This window comes from Phyllobates terribilis, unplaced genomic scaffold (genome assembly GCF_046119375.1).
Source record: "Phyllobates terribilis strain yellow unplaced genomic scaffold, ASM4611937v1 Scaffold_3__8_contigs__length_932513732, whole genome shotgun sequence".
Lineage (NCBI taxonomy): Eukaryota > Metazoa > Chordata > Amphibia > Anura > Dendrobatidae > Phyllobates > Phyllobates terribilis.
In genome coordinates, this window is record NW_027362763.1 from 99,859,568 (window position 1) to 99,875,949 (window position 16,382).

At 45.9% G+C, this 16,382-nt stretch overlaps 1 long non-coding RNA gene across 1 annotated transcript in view; it reads right to left on the reverse strand.

Annotated features, from left to right (window-relative positions):
- Nucleotides 1–363: 363 nt before the first annotated feature.
- The window catches only part of LOC141257954 (uncharacterized), a 32,612-nt gene continuing 16,593 nt past the window's right edge, over nt 364–16,382 (reverse strand). Inside the window, exons 2-3 of the long non-coding RNA XR_012318140.1 lie at nt 15,813–15,918; nt 364–531 (exon numbers count right to left, since the gene is read on the reverse strand). This is a non-coding gene — a long non-coding RNA (uncharacterized lncRNA). The remainder of the gene's footprint in view (nt 532–15,812; nt 15,919–16,382) is intronic.

The window sequence follows — 16,382 nt, forward strand, 5'->3', positions numbered from 1 at the left end:
ATATTCTTCTAGAATATGAATCCATAAGTCAGGTGCATATACACTTGCATGTAAGTTTGGGCACCACTGCAAAATTACTATTGTGCAATATGATGGAGAGGGGGTGCCAATAGCGCTGTTACCCAGACAAGTGGTGGTATAAAGGAAAAAGGATGCTCGCCTTGGTGAGTTGTGAATTGCACAACTCATGATGGTATAGTGGAGTGCTGCAGGAGACGCCAAACCTCAAGGGTCTAAGTACCATAAGTTGTGGATGCAAGAAAGTGCCAATGATTCTGTGCTCCTCCGGGTCAAACGAAGTGATACAATACCCAGTGCTTGGTTAAGAATCCATTTATTTGCACATGGTTACTGATGGAACGGGCTCATTTAGGCTAATTGGGTACTTTTCAAGGTGGTTCTTGAAGCATTCATCTTCTTGATAAAGTTGCTCCCCTGCAGTTATTCCTTATTCCACTTCATCTTCCTCTTGTCCATCTTCTCATTGGTCTACTTTCTGCTGTCCTCTTCCTTTTCTTACTTACTGGGGATCTGTGGGATTAAATAAGTTAGTTCTCACTACCATAGAGTATAAATTAACAAATGAATAGAGTAAACATATTCCATAATTCATTGCTTAACGCCCAACCCTGCTGTTCTGTTCGGGTCCATATGACCCAAAATTAAATTTGAGACCCTGCAGATTATTTATGCGGATCTGAAACTTGGGATTAATTGACTTTTCCTCATTTGAGGGGTTCTTGCTATGAGGTGTGTGTCAACAGGTCACTAATTTCTGCCTGCAAAATGTGTGTTTTCCTGTGTACTTTATCTCATTATTCAAAAGGGTGGAGGTTTCACTGTTATCAGTGAGCAAGTACTCATCCAGTCACTTCAATTCTGAGAGGACACTGAGCTGTGAATATGCATCTTTACCAGTATGTAGCTTATAAGCTATGCGTTTCTCAAATTATTCAATTCTGCTCTTTAGATTGCATATTGTAAAGTAATTTTTTTGATTAGTGTCATGATGTAAGCTAATGTGTGCCCGTCTAAAGGTACACTAAAGGCCCTGTCACACTAAGCAAGATCGCTAGTGAGATCACTGTGGAGTCACAAGTTTTGTGACGGAACAGTGACCCCAGTAGCGATCTCGCTACGTTGGACACGTAGCATCGACCAGGCCCCTGCTGTGAGATCACTGGTCTTGTCAGAGCTTCCTGGACCATTTTTTGATCGTTGAGGTCCCGCTGGGGAGCATGCATCAGTGCGTTTGACACCTTACCAATGACCTAGTTGGCGATTCAGAACTGAGACATAGGTGTGCATTTGCGTTGCCTTTTCTGCGCCCCCTTAGCTCCGATTGGTGGTCGCTACTGCGTTCTGATTGGGCAGCCTTGCCTAAAAGCAGGCAACATAGCAGCGCTTCTGTCCTTTGTTCCTGACTGCGTGCTGGTTTGCAGATTGTAGTAGAGTTCTCCGGGATGTGACTCCACATCGATTTCTGTTCAACGGTTCTTCTGACACCTATACTCCGCCTGTGGTAGGTATCGTTTGGGGTCTTAAATGCGTTTCCACTTTTACTTAATTTATAGGACACCTACCAATTATCTGCTATCATTGCTCTGGAGGGAGGGCTTGGCTTCTATCTGTGTACTTAGGCTTTTGCATGGGCAGCCATTTTAGGGGGTCTCATGTGCACACACCCATACAGCACGTTTTCTGGCGCGCTAATGGATTGGAATGCAGTTTTCCATGACCTTTCGCATGTACAGTTTTAATAATTGCTTTGTTTTGTTGAAACTTCTCATCTTTTCACTTTATTTTTTTTAGTTTGCACAATCGTGAACCATGCGCAGTGTGCTTTTGTGTTTGCTGCATTGCTGGTTGAGGAAGCTTGTCAAGATGAGAAACGGATGCTATAGAGGCATTCCAAATGAAAGTGTCGCATGTGGACCAGAGTGGCTGTAGAAGAGGTCTGATTTGTCCCACATGTGACTTGTAAGAGCTTCAGTAGAAGAATCCTCATGATTTCTGCAACTATCTGTGGATGTCAAAGGAATCCTTCATACATTTACTGGAAAGAATTACTCCACCTACTCAACGGAAGGATACAGCGATGTGTGCTGCCATCCCGGCAGATGAAAGATTGGCAGTCACGCTGCAATTCCTGGCCATTGGACGCTCACTGCAAGACTTTCATTTTTCTGTAGCCATTTCAAGGACCCTGCTCAACGTTCTTATTCTGGAGACATGTAATGCGATTTTCCAGAGTCTACATAGCTACATGCAGTTTCCCAACACGGAGGAGGAATGGGAAAAAGATTGCCTCCGATTTTGAGCAGCTTTGGCAGTTCCCTAACTGGGGTGGGGTTTTGGACGGGAAACGTGTTCGGATCACTCAACCACTGAACAGCGGATCTGATTTCTTTAATTATAAGGGCTATTTCAGCATCATCCTGATGGCCCTTGTTGGCATGAACAGCAGGGTTTCCGATAGTGGTGTTTTAGAGCACACACTTTTTAGAGAGTGTTTGAACAACTGTGACCTTCACTTATTGCCTCCCAACTCTGAGACAAGAGGCAACCTTAATTTTGTTTTTGTCGTGATGAGGCTGTGACGCTCACAGCCCTAACCCTGGGAAGATGGGGGATTACTCGGAGCCGGGTCCTATGCTTTTTGATGGGGGTGCAGCCATGGCCTGGACCCGTTCCGTGCCCAGGGCAGTCACATTAAAAAGGATGTAGTGGGCTATCAGGGTTGAGTGGTTGCTATCGACTACGCCACCTGTGGTACCTGGTGAAGGCCACCAGCACTGCTGCAGTCCTCCGAGGCGGGATGTTATGGCAGCCGAAGTTGTTACTACTCCCCACAGGCGGAGCAGGGCCTCAGGGCAGCGAGTGGCATGAAGGGGGTTGTAGTGTAGGAGGTCCGGTGTGAAGTGGTGCAATGCAGAATAAAGAGTCCTGAGGCCATAGGGGTCGACTTACAGGGTTTTTACTTGCGGTGAAAAGTACAGCTGCAAGGCTTCTCCCTGCTCCTCACGGAGTTCTGCGGTCACCAGGGACGGGGGACCGACAACCTCCGAGTAATGCAAGTGCTTAATCAGGAGTCTGTGTGTCTGTGTGTCTGTGTGTCTGTGTGTCTGTGTGTCTGTGTGTCTGTGTGTCTGTGTGTCTGTGTGTCTGTGTGTCTGTGTGTCTGTGTGTCTGTGTGTCTGTGTGTCTGTCTGTCTGTCTGTCTGTGTGTCTGTCTGTCTGTCTGTCTGTCTGTCTGTCTGTCTGTCTGTCTGTCTGTCTGTGTGTCTGTCTGTGTGTCTGTCTGTGTGTCTGTCTGTGTGTCTGTCTGTGTGTCTGTCTGTGTGTCTGTCTGTGTGTCTGTCTGTGTGTCTGTCTGTGTGTCTGTCTGTGTGTCTGTCTGTGTGTCTGTCTGTGTGTCTGTCTGTGTGTCTGTCTGTGTGTCTGTCTGTGTGTCTGTCTGTGTGTCTGTCTGTGTGTCTGTCTGTGTGTCTGTCTGTGTGTCTGTCTGTGTGTCTGTCTGTGTGTCTGTCTGTGTGTCTGTCTGTGTGTCTGTCTGTGTGTCTGTCTGTGTGTCTGTCTGTGTGTCTGTCTGTGTGTCTGTCTGTGTGTCTGTCTGTGTGTCTGGATAGGCCGAGTCTCCCTCTGGACTTCTCTCAGAAAAAAGGGTATGGGTGGCAGCTCCGCTCCTTCCGTTACCCGGTGGGATCCTCTGGGCCTACCAGGCTTCCCTGACCAGGACGTAGAGTAGCAAGGTCAGGTATTGGGGGCTGGTACCCCTCTTGCAGCCAGAATCCCCCTGGCTGGGCCAGAATAGCGAGGACAGGTGGCGTATACCGCTTTGTCTACATCCCCCTGGGGTCCTTTTGCGGTGGAGCTACACTCTCAAGCTCCGGGCCTTCTTGGTCATGTTCCTTGACCGGGTTGAGACATACGTTATCTGCAACCTGCCCCTCGACCCAAGGCCAGGGTACGAGGGCTGTGTCCCCATCTGCTGCAAGCTCTCCCAGAAGCCACGTTCAGGGAGGGAGATCACAATCAAAGAACCATGAGCCAAGATGGCTGTTTATTAAATATGAAATATTAAGTGTCACTAAATGTGAGTCCTCCACCCTCACCCACTAATTGGTTCCCCCTATCTCTTGGTTCCCCAGTCTCCCAATTTCCAGTAGGGGCAGCACTCTAGTGCCTACTAGCCCCCTCTGGTGGGAGAAGTGTGGTGTTGGATGTGGAGGTGGGGTCCTGACCATTGCACCGTTCTTACCTCAGAGGAGGGACACCACACTCCATTAAAGAAGTGCAGCATCCCTGTGGTGGTCAAACCCTCAGGGGTGCCACAAGGACTTCCTGCTTCATCCCAATCTTATCAAACCGTTCCCCCCCCTAAAAAAGTCTTGCAGAGGAAAGAAGAATTTTCAATTACCGCTTGTCAAGGGCACGTCAGGTTGTAGAAAATGCCTTCGGTATGGCCAATCGCTTCAGAGTTTTCCACACGCCTATTAACATGAAGCTTGAATCAATACTCAGTAGTTTTGGCTTGTTGCGTGCTTCACAACTTCCTTCGCCGGCGCGATGAATTGGTGTACTGTCCCCCTGGCTTCGTGGATTATGGGTCTAACAAATGGGGACGTGCAGCTCGGTGAATGGCGCACAAACAATCCCGCAATTGCAGGCCTTCAACCATTGTGACCCGGCAGAAACACCCACGATGTGAAGACCTGCCGAGACAACTACTGCCAATATTTTAATGGTCCTGGTGCTGTTACTTGGCAGCATTAGAACTTATAGTGGGCTACTACTCACATTTATACACTACTTTCATTTTTATACTGATTTGTCTAATAAACTGTTTTACTTTGCAAAAGCTTTTTCTCATTCTTTCAGTAGTAAGGGCCTGTATATACATGTGTACTCGTATGTATACAGATACATCCATATACACACATTTTCAGATGCATACAAATCTAAACACATATACACACAGATACCTACATATACTCAGACATGCAAGTATGCTTATTTATCTAAAAATAGATATATATATATCCATACATAAAACCACCAACGCACCAGTCTTCCCGTGTGACCGGGAGATACTCTGATTTCAGGGCACTTCCTTCACACATGCAGTAGCGTCCTCTAATATGCCGCCGCACGTCCCTTGTGTTGAAGCAATAACTCTGTGGGCAACGTTGATGCATCATGGGCAGGGTTTATGCATGGCGGCCAGTAGACTTGCAACACCATGGGGGGTACGCAGAGGTGCGCTACCTGGTTAGAGGTGGGTTCCTGGGATTGAGTGTCATAAACACCCAGGACGTCCAGTTCTCCAAAATCAGGCTGTGCTGCAGAGGATCAGTCAGGGCCTAGCCCAAATACTTGGGGTGCAGCGCTCCAGTACCCAAATCCAAAAGAAGCTGGCGGATCTGCGGTACAGATCCAGTGACCGCATCACCAGCATCCGGTCACAGAACCTGCCCCATCGTGGGGAGTGGCGTTAACATAGGTTAGCACAGTATATGGTGGTGTGACGCTCACAGCCCTCCCTGGGAGATGGGGTACTCGGAGCCGGGTCAGATGTTGGGGAAGCAGTCGTGGCCTGGACCCATTCCGTTCCCAGGGCCGTCACATAAAAGTAATGGGCTATCAGGGTTGAGTGGTTATAGACTACGCCACCTGTGGTGTCTGGTGATGGCCACCAGCACTGCAGCAGTCCTGAGGCGGAATGTAGTGGCAGCTGTACATGGTGCTACTTCCCACAGGTGGAGCAGGGCCTCAGGGCAGAGAGGCGAATGGAGGGAGTAGTGGTGAGAAGTTCTGGTGCGGTGCAGAAATAAAGGGACCGGAGGCAATAGGGGTAGACATCCAGGGTTTTTACTCAAAGTAGAGCATGCAGCTGCAAGGTTTCTCCCTGCTCCTCACGGGGCTCTGTGGCCACCAGGACCGGGGGTCCGACAACCTCCGAGTAATTCAGGTGCTTTAGTCAGGACCCTGCACCAGAGTGTTCCTAGACTTCAAACGAAGTCCTCTCCTATCCGTGTGTGTAGAAAGGCCGGGTCTCCCTCTGGACTATGCACAGAACAAGGGTAGGGGAGGCAACTCCTCTCAGTCCGTTACCCGGTCAGATCCACTGAGCCTTCTGGGCTTTCCTGACTTGGACGTGAAGTAGAAAAGTCAGGTGTTGGGGGCCGGTACCCCTCTTGCAGCAGGAATCCCTCTGACTAGGCCAGAATAGCGAGTACAGGTGGCATATGCCGCTCCGTCTGCATCCCCCTGGGATCCTTTTGTGGTGGAGCTAGACTCCTCTGCTCCAAGCCTTCTTGGGTAGGGACTAGAGATGAGCGGTGTTCGACTAGAACTGTTCGCCAATCTCAAATTCGAGCTGTTTTGGGCGGTGTTCGAGTTGTTCGACGAACCCGAACGATTTGCAAAAAATTCGGCTGTTCGAGGTTATGTTCGATAACTGTTCGTGCACCAAAAGCGTGTCCTGCATGTCTGGCGCTATTTAGAGCACCAATCATGCAGGGATTGTCTGCCACTCACTGTAATGCCACAGCCATGGTGGTTGTGGCATTACAGTGATTGCCCAAATCGATGGGAACAGTGCCAACAGTGAAACATGAAAAGCCGGCAATTCAGCATGGGCATACACCGGTACCCGACAATTTAGAACCGAAAGAATAGAGCTTCACACATAGATTAGATAGATATAAACATGTCAGTCACATAAGAAGTACAGTGACAGTGTTGCTTACTGTACTTGTCATTTAGCGTAAAGGATTTATCAAAAAAAATATTAGTGTTTTCGTGCACCGTCTCTTTAAAAAAGCCGGCCGGCAATTCAGCATCTGTACCCGACAATTTATAACAGACAGAATAGAGCTTCACACATAGATTAGATAGATAGAAACATGTCAGTCACATATATATGAAGTACAGTGATAGTGTTGGTTACTGTACTTGTCATTTAGTATTAAAATAAAGGATTTATTATTAAAAAAATTGGCGTGGGGTTCCCCTTAATTTTAGGCTCTAGCGGAGGTTAAGCAGACGGCTGGGGCAGATGTTTGAAGCCTGGGAAGGGGGTAATACCCACGGAGCTTCCCAGGCTACTAATATCAGCCCCCAGCTGAATACATAGCCTTTACTAGCTATTAAAATGGGGGACCCCCCAAAAAAAATGACGTGGGGTCCCCCCTAATTTAATAGCTAGCAAAGGCTAGGCAGACAGCTGGGGGCTGATATTAATAGCCCAGGAAGGGAGCCATGAATATTGGCCCCCTCCCAGGCTAGAAACACCAGCCGTCAGCCGCCCCAGAAATGGCGCATCCATAGGATGCGCCAATTCTGGCACTTAGCCTCGCTCTTCCACGCTGCCCTGGTGCGGTGGCAGGGGGTAATAGGGTTGGGGTTGATGTCAGCTTATAATGCCAGCTGACATCAAGCCCAGGTTAGTAATGGAGAGGCGTCTATAAGACACCCCCATTACTAACCCCATAGTCAAAGTTAAAAAAAAAACACAAACACCCAGAATAAAGTCCTTTAATTGAAATAAAGACACAATCCTTTATTGTTCTAAATTAAACCATACTTACCGTCACGCCCATTCCAGCTGAAGCCAACGATCTCCTGCAATAAAAGAAAAATAATAAAGCAACCTCATCCTTACCTTTCCATGGTTCCCACGACAGCTTCAGCTCTGCTACATCGAGATGACAGGCTGGACCGCAGCAGAACGCTGCCATCCAGCCTCTCATCCCGCAGACACTGAGAAGCGCAGGCTTGCTTGCGCTGCTCAGCGTCTCTCTGTGACGACATCCAGATGAGCCGAGTTCATGTCCAATGAACTCATCTCACCTCATGCACGTCACTGACAGCGTGGGAAAATTCTCAAGCTGAAGCGGTGAGTGCAGGAGAATTTTCCCACGCTGTCAGTGACGTGCATGAGGTGAGCCGAGTTCATTGGACATTAACTCGGCTCATCTGGATGCCCTCACAGAGAGACACTGTGGAGCGCAAGCAAGCCTGCGCTTCTCAGTGTCTGCGGGATGACAGGCTGGATGGCAGCGTTCTGCTGCGGTCCAGCCTGTCATCTCGATGTAGCAGAGCTGAAGCTGTCATGGGAACCATGGAAAGGTAAGGATGATGTTGCTTTATTATTTTTCTTTTATTTCAGGAGATCGTTGGCTTCAGCTGGAATGGGTGTGATGGTAAGTATGGTTTAATTTAGAACAATAAAGAATTGTGTGTTTATTTCAATTAAAGGACTTTTTTCTGGGTGTTGTGTTTTTTTTAAATACTTTACTAGAAATTCATGGTGGTCATGTCTAATATTGGCGTGACCCCATGAATTTCGGGCTTAGGGCCAGCTGATAATGCCAAGCTGGCCCTAACCCCTTTATTACCCAGTGAGCCACCGCATCAGGGCCCTGGATGAGTTGGGTACAGCGCCAGAAGATGGCGCTTCTATGAACGCGCCATTTTCCGGGGTGGCTGCGGACTGCAATTTGCAGCGGGGGTGGCCCAGAAAGCTTGGGCCTCCCTGCGCTGCGGATTCCAGCCCCCAGCTGCCTAGTTGTATCTGGCTGGACACAAAAACAGGGCGAAGCCCCACGTCAATTTTCTTTAAATTATTTCATGAATTTCCTGAAATAATTAAAAAAAATTGAAGTGGGGCTTCGCACTATATTTGTGTCCAGCCAGGTACAGCAGGCAGGAACGGGCTGCCCCCATCCACCAGCTGCCTATTTGTACCTGGCCGGACACAACAATATAGGGAAGGCCTTTTTTTCTTAATTATTTCATGAATTTCATGAAATAATTAAAAAAAAAGTACGTGGGGCTTCGCCCTATTTTTGTGTCCAGCCAGGTACAACTAGGCAGCTGGGGGCTGGAATCTGCAGCGCAGGGAGGCCCAAGCTTTCTGGGCCCCCCCCGCTACAAATTGCAGTCCGCAGCCACCCCGGAAAATGGCGCGTTCATAGAAGCGCCATCTTCTGGCGCTGTACCCAACTCATCCAGGGCCCTGGTGCGGTGGCTCACTGGGTAATAAAGGGGTTAGGGCCAGCTTGGTATTATCAGCTGGCCCCAAGCCCAAAATTCATGGGGTCACGCCAGTATTAGACATGACCGCCATGAATTTCTAGTAAAGTATTTAAAAAAAACACAACACCCAGAATAAAGTCCTTTAATTGAAATAAAGACACAATTCTTTATTGTTCTAAATTAAACCATACTTACCATCACACCCATTCCAGCTGAAGCCAACGATCTCCTGCAATAAAAGAAAAATAATAAACCAACCTCATCCTTACCTTTCCATGGTTCCCACGACAGCTTCAGCTCTGCTACATCGAGATGACAGGCTGGACCGCAGCAGAACGCTGCCATCCAGTCTGTCATCCCGCAGACACTGAGAAGCGCAGGCATGCTTGCGCTCCTCACTGTCTCGCTTGATGGCATCCAGATGAGCCGAGGTCATGTCCAATGAACTCGGCTCACCTCCTGCACGTCACTGACAGCGTGGGAAAATTCTCCTGCAATCAGCGCTTCAGCGTGAGAATTTTCCCACGCTGTCAGTGACGTTCATGAGGTGAGCCGAGTTCATTGGACATGAACTCGGCTCATCTGGATGTCGTCACAGAGAGACGCTGAGCAGCGCAAGCAAGCCTGCACTTCTCAGTGTCTGCGGGATGACAGGCTGGATGGCAGCGTTCTGCTGCGGTCCAGCCTGTCATCTCGATGTAGCAGAGCTGAAGCTGTCGTGGGAACCATGGAAAGGTAAGGATGAGGTTGCTTTATTATTTTTCTTTTATTGCAGGAGATCGTTGGCTTCAGCTGGAATGGGCGTGATGGTAAGTATGGTTTAATTTAGAACAATAAAGGATTGTGTCTTTATTTCAATTAAAGGACTTTATTCTGGGTGTTTGTGTTTTTTTGAACTTTGACTATGGGGTTAGTAATGGGGGTGTCTTATAGACGCCTCTCCATTACTAACCTGGGCTTGATGTCAGCTGGCATTATAAGCTGACATCAACCCCAACCCTATTACCCCCTGCCACCGCACCAGGGCAGCGTGGAAGAGCGAGGCTAAGTGCCAGAATTGGCGCATCCTATGAATGCGCCATTTCTGGGGCGGCTGACGGCTGGTGTTTCTAGCCTGGGAGGGGGCCAATATTCATGGCTCCCTTCCTGGGCTATTAATATCAGCCCCCAGCTGTCTGCCTAGCCTTTGCTAGCTATTAAATTAGGGGGGACCCCACGTCATTTTTTTTGGGGGGTCCCCCATTTTAATAGCTAGTAAAGGCTATGTATTCAGCTGGGGGCTGATATTAGTAGCCTGGGAAGCTCCGTGGGTATTACCCCCTTCCCAGGCTTCAAACATCTGCCCCAGCCGTCTGCTTATCCTCCGCTAGAGCCTAAAATTAAGGGGAACCCCACGCCAATTTTTTTAATAAATCCTTTATTTTAATACTAAATGACAAGTACAGTAACCAACACTATCACTGTACTTCATATATATGTGACTGACATGTTTCTATCTATCTAATGTATGTGTGATGCTCTATCTTTCTGTTCTAAATTGTCGGGTACCGCTGCTGAATTGCCGGCCGGCTTTTTTAAAGAGACAGTGCATGAAAACACTATTATTTTTTTAAATAAATCCTTTACACTAAATGACAAGTACAGTAAGCAACACTATCACTGTACTTAGAAACATGTCAGTCACATATATAATATCTATCTAATCTATGTGTGAAGCTCTATTCTTTCTGTTCTAAATTGTCGGGTACAGATGCTGAATTGCCGGCCGGCTTTTTTAAAGAGACGGTGCATGAAAACACTATTATTTTTTTTAATAAATCCTTTACACTAAATGACAAGTACAGTAAGCAACACTGTCACTGTGCTTCTTATATGTGTGACTGACATGTTTCTATCTATCTAATCTATGTGTGATGCTCTATTCCTTCTTGTCTAAATTGTCGGGTACCGGTGTATGCCGCTGCTGAATTTGCCGGCCGGCTTTTTTAAAGAGAGTGTCTTCTGAGCAGTTTGTCAGCTTTTGGACACCTTTGCAGGTGTTTTCTATGTGTTTCTATGTGTTTTTGTTTGCCTGCCATTGGTTTTAACGGTGTTCGACGGTGTTCGACGGTGTTCGACGGTGTTCGACGGTGTTCGACGGTGTTCGACGAACAGTTCGACGAACAGTTCCTCGAACATCCCGGTGTTCGACGAACCGAACCGAACCCGAACACTACGGGGGTGGCTCAACACTAGTAGGGACCTTGACCGGGTAAAGACAGACGTTAACTCTAACCTGCTCCTCGACTCAAGGCCAGAGTATGAGGACAGTGTCCCCATCAACTGCAGGTTCACACAGAAAGCCACGTTCAGTGATGAAGATCACAATCAAAGACCATAAACCCAAGATGGCCGTTTATTAAATAAGAATTTTGTAGTGAAACCTAAATGTGCGTCCTCCACCCTCACCCACTACTAGGTTCCCCCTAACTTCTGATTCCCCCATCTCCACTTATCCTGGCTGGGGCAGCACCCTGGTGCCTATAAGCCCTCCTCAGGTGGGAGAGGTGTAGTGTTGGATGCAGAGGTGGGGTCCTGACAGCTGCACCATCCTTACCTCGAAGGGGAGATACCACACCTCATTAAAGAGATGCAGTACCCCTGTGGCGACCGAACCCTCAGGGGCGCCACACCTGCATGTCTGCAAAAAAAAGCTAACTAGACATTTGATGCACTGCACTTATATGCTTGGTAACGCCCCTTGCAGTGCTTGTCTGTCTACATATTTTTTTTTCCCTCACTCCAGCTTTATTCTCCACAAAGGGGATCAGTAACCCCTAGATCTTGTCACATATTGTAATGACACTTAATTCCTGAATTCTAAATGTCCTCCAGTTTAAATTTTGCATCTACCATGATGTATGAGTGCCTTACACAGCCAGGAATGGAGAAGCACTGTCTGTTTACCACCGATTCTCATAAAATATTACCAATAACTGAGAAGATGCCAAATGTAATAAACTGACTTGGGCTGGGTTCACACATCCTTATTTTCTCATATCTGAGAGAACTGTCAATTTATGCTAATCATACTGTGATCAGAGCAGGTTCCTTTGTTTTCCTTCTGAGGTGGAGAGAAATTCAGTCTGTAAAAATTAAACCACTGCAGTCCAACTTCACCACCACTTTGTTGACATACTCAGACCAACAATACAATTGTCTGTACGAGCCCTTAATGGAATCAATAAGTACTATAAATGAGCTCGAACTATAACACAACTACAACTTTACATAAAATGTGCCTGTATTTTCTTTTTTTCTCCTTCCCCCATGACGGCACCACGGAGAGAGGGGATCCGCCCTTCAAGGACAGGAAACCTACAGATAAAAAGGGCGGTGCCTCTCTCCCGCATCAGTTGGTTTCCTGTCCTTGACGGGATCCTACAGTCCGGCATACCTGCGGGGTGCCAGAAGACAGAAGTGGAATAGTGTCTCTGTGCTTCAGGGTGCCCCTGTGCCTTGTAGTGTTTTTATAGGGTGTCTGTGCCTCATAGTCCCTCTTTGTAAGGGTACTGGTTCCACAACTAAGTTTATGTCTAACAAAACCAGGTCAGTGACTGTAAAAAAAAAAAAAAAAAAAAAAAAAAAAAAAAAAAAAATCCTAGCCTCTGTTTTGAGACTGAGGGTAGCAGTATTCCTGGCTGGTGCTCAGCTGGCTCGGTGAAATGCCGATTGGAGGCAGGTAACAAGAGCGCTTCCTTAGTTTTGCAAGCTAATAATAAACCTTGTACGTTTTCACCCTTAAAGGTAAGAGGCATCATGTAGTGCTCATACAGCCATTGTGGGTTTGGTCCAATCAAGCGCAGTTTTCTTGCTTTTTACATGTTGCACAGAAGTCGTAAACTTTAATATTTCTGGTCTTGTCCAAGTACTGACTAAATAGGACAGACCCTGACTACTCATATACTGCTCAGCTAACCCAGCTTGATCAAACAAAACAATATTTATCCAAGGTAACCACTGATACTTGTGGAGTCTGGCCTGTGTCTCTGATTAGCTCCAAGACACATACCATCTGCTCTGCTCTCCAGCAGTCTGACTAAGGTGCATGCTTAGCCTGCTCTGGTGCTTAGCTCTCCAGGGGCCCTAATCAAGACTGGTAAAGCTATTATTTAACCCAGTCCTACCTGGGTTTGCTTCAACCCAAAGGGGCTACTGAGATTCCTGAGAGTTAGACCATTGGAAATGGACTCTAGAAGAACTGCTAGTGAATCTGCAGTTCCAGATTGCAATATAGTAGTATACGCATTTAAGGAGCTATACAATCAGGTTCCAATTCACATGAAACATCAAATTCCTGAGAATAGTTCTTGGTATAAATGAAGATTTAGGCTTTCAGTTTGTGTCCTTCCATTCAGATGTTAATGAGCCTTTAGGCTTTATGGAGGATTATAGTAGTTAGGACAACTCTCATATCGAAGGAAGAGGCATTGACAATAGTTTACCTCAACTATTTCAAGATTATCGGCAGACCCATCGAGTGCTGCAAAACTCACTGGGCAGTGAGTAAGCCGTAGTCTCCCAAGGTAGAATAAGGAGTCCTGCCATATGTCAAAATTAAAAGCAGTCTGGCCACAACTGTGAACAAGGCAATATTGCTGTTAATAAGTAATCTCTTACATTCCAGTAGGACATGGTCACCATGTAAAGGTCTTGTCATACAATAGAGTAGCTTTATCTTACATAAACCATTATGGAGGAACTCTGCCAAGATCCCTAATGACACTTGTGTCTAATCAGTTCAGATGGCGAAGTCTCACCTTTTATCTTTAACAGCACCTCATATAAAGAGAGAGAGAATTGCAAGTGGACCTTTTTAGCCGTGAACTACTGGAACAGTGTCCAACCTTCATTGAAAAAGCAAGGAATGTGAAAGCGAGTTTGGATCTAGGCCCATTTTCAGTCCAAAGATGGCAACCTGGGATGTGAATCCAGTGCTTACGGCTGTAACAACCCTTTGCTTGAACCCATAGATTCAGGGTCTTCACAATAAAGACTATTATCCCGGTGGCCCTGACTTCAGCATGGTAAGTTATGACATTCAAGCTTTGTCGGTTAATCCTTTGTTTATACAGATCCTAGAAGATGGGTCGGTTCCGGAGCTACCTGATCTTCTGAAGATGGCTTCCAATTTCCATAGAAGTCAGGAAATTATGCACCCTGCTTTCTGTAGAAACCTTATACACATGACATATGAACTATGGTAACGTAAAATATAACATTTATTAGAGAATTTGATAAAATACACATAAAAAAAAGTATATATCTGGACAAAGGGAAAAAACATACATAGAAAGGTCAGACTCGGGGGGATACAGGCAGTGTATAAATCAGTAAAACATCCCTGCAATGCCCTATTGCAAAAAGGTGCTATGGATAGCTTGATATCAGCAAATCAATACCCCAAAGTACAATTTATTACATGGTATTACTACATAGTGCAGAGAGAATATCAGAAGAATATCTGTATAAAGTGCTACGTGCAAAGGCTCCATACTGATTAGACTCTTAAAGCAACAGGAAAAATGTTGTCTATTGTAACTTGCTTATGGGTAATTGTTTGTAAATATCTCAAAAATCACACCTATCAAAGTGGAAGACCATGTATAATGTTGGGAAGTCCAACCAAAGCATGCAATGAGGATGTATAGTAATAATTTAAGCTCACCCCTGTGTGCTGACCAGGAGAGAATATCAGAAGAATATGTAGTAATACCATGTAATAAATTGTACTTTGGGGTATTGATTTGCTGATATCAAGCTATCCATAGCACGTTTTTGCAATAGGGCATTGCAGGGATGTTTTACTGATTTATACACTGCCTGTATCCCCCTGAGTCTGACCTTTCTATGTATGTTTTTTCCCTTTGTCCAGATATATACTTTTTTTTATGTGTATTTTATCAAATTCTCTAACAAATGTTATATTTTACGTTACCATAGTTCATATGTCATGTGTATAAGGTTTCTATTAATATGGTGGGCATATGAACATAGTTATTGTGCGTGCACTAATAGCATTGTCACCCTACTTTCTGTGCTAATCCAGGGAATTCATGGCAGAACAATAAGAAACCTCCTGGGCGGAGAAGGCCGGGGGTACGATAGAGCGGCAACCTGATCTTCCCCCTCTACCTTCTTTAACCTCTGCCGGCTAGTCTTAACCTCTTTTTCGGACCTTACTTTCGGGAGAAGGGTTCTGGAAGCTGTGGCCCCCCCTAATGAGTCACTTCTCTGTAATTCTCTCCGTGGTGCCATCATGGGGGAAGGAGAAAGACGTAGTTACTTACCGGTAACAGAATTTCTCAGAGCCCATGACGGCACCCGTACATTCCCTCCCTTCACGTGTGGGTGCGCACACTTATTAGTTAATTATTGTAGCCACGTGGTGTGTCGGAGGTCTTAAATTGTAAAATTTTTTGTTACTAACCTGGTGGTCCTCTCATGCTCTGTAAACAACTGATGCGGGAGAGAGGCACCGCCCTTTTTATCTGTAGGTTTCCTGTCCTTGAAGGGTGGATTCCCTCTCTCCGTGGTGCCATCATGGGCTCTGAGAAATTCTGTTACCGGTAAGTAACTACGTCTTTTACTTTGACACTGGGAATCCCAGTTGATAATGATGAAGAAAGATTGGATAATCAGCAGTTCCCACCAAAATGATTGGCTGTACCAGTGTTCATAAAGTACAAAACACCAAACACTGAAGGAATAAGGAAAACCATAAGTCTCACCATCTTCACTGTCCGTATGGAATCTGGTTGTTCACTGCTTCTGTTGAATATTCTGCAGGTCACTTATTCCATCATGACCTTATGAAACAATGATGTAATAGAAATCCTATTGAAACAAAAGAACAGATCAGATTATTTTAATCCTGATCATACGGAAGAACTTTTACTTTATTAAAGATTTATTATTTTTTTCCCCATAGACCTACAATACAAATGTTTACAAATTCACCCCTGATAAAGCATTTGTGAAACGTGCGTCAGGTGTTTGGTGGGTGAGCTTGTTGCTACTATTAACTTGTATTCACAGTATGTAACTTTTATAGTCAGATATACTTGATGAAATATCTGTTTTTGCTTTTGTATATTTTCTTTCATACTACTAGAATACCTATTTGTGGATTATTATTGCTCAACTTGTACATAACAACATATTAACTTTAAGTTTCACTGCTGAGGCGCTCAGCCACTCGCCCATCAATTTTAATGTGCCCTATTTATGAGCAGTTGATTATCCGTGAAAAGTCCGGATGGATAATTGTTTCTTCCTGTAAATCCTCTCCCTGGCTGGTT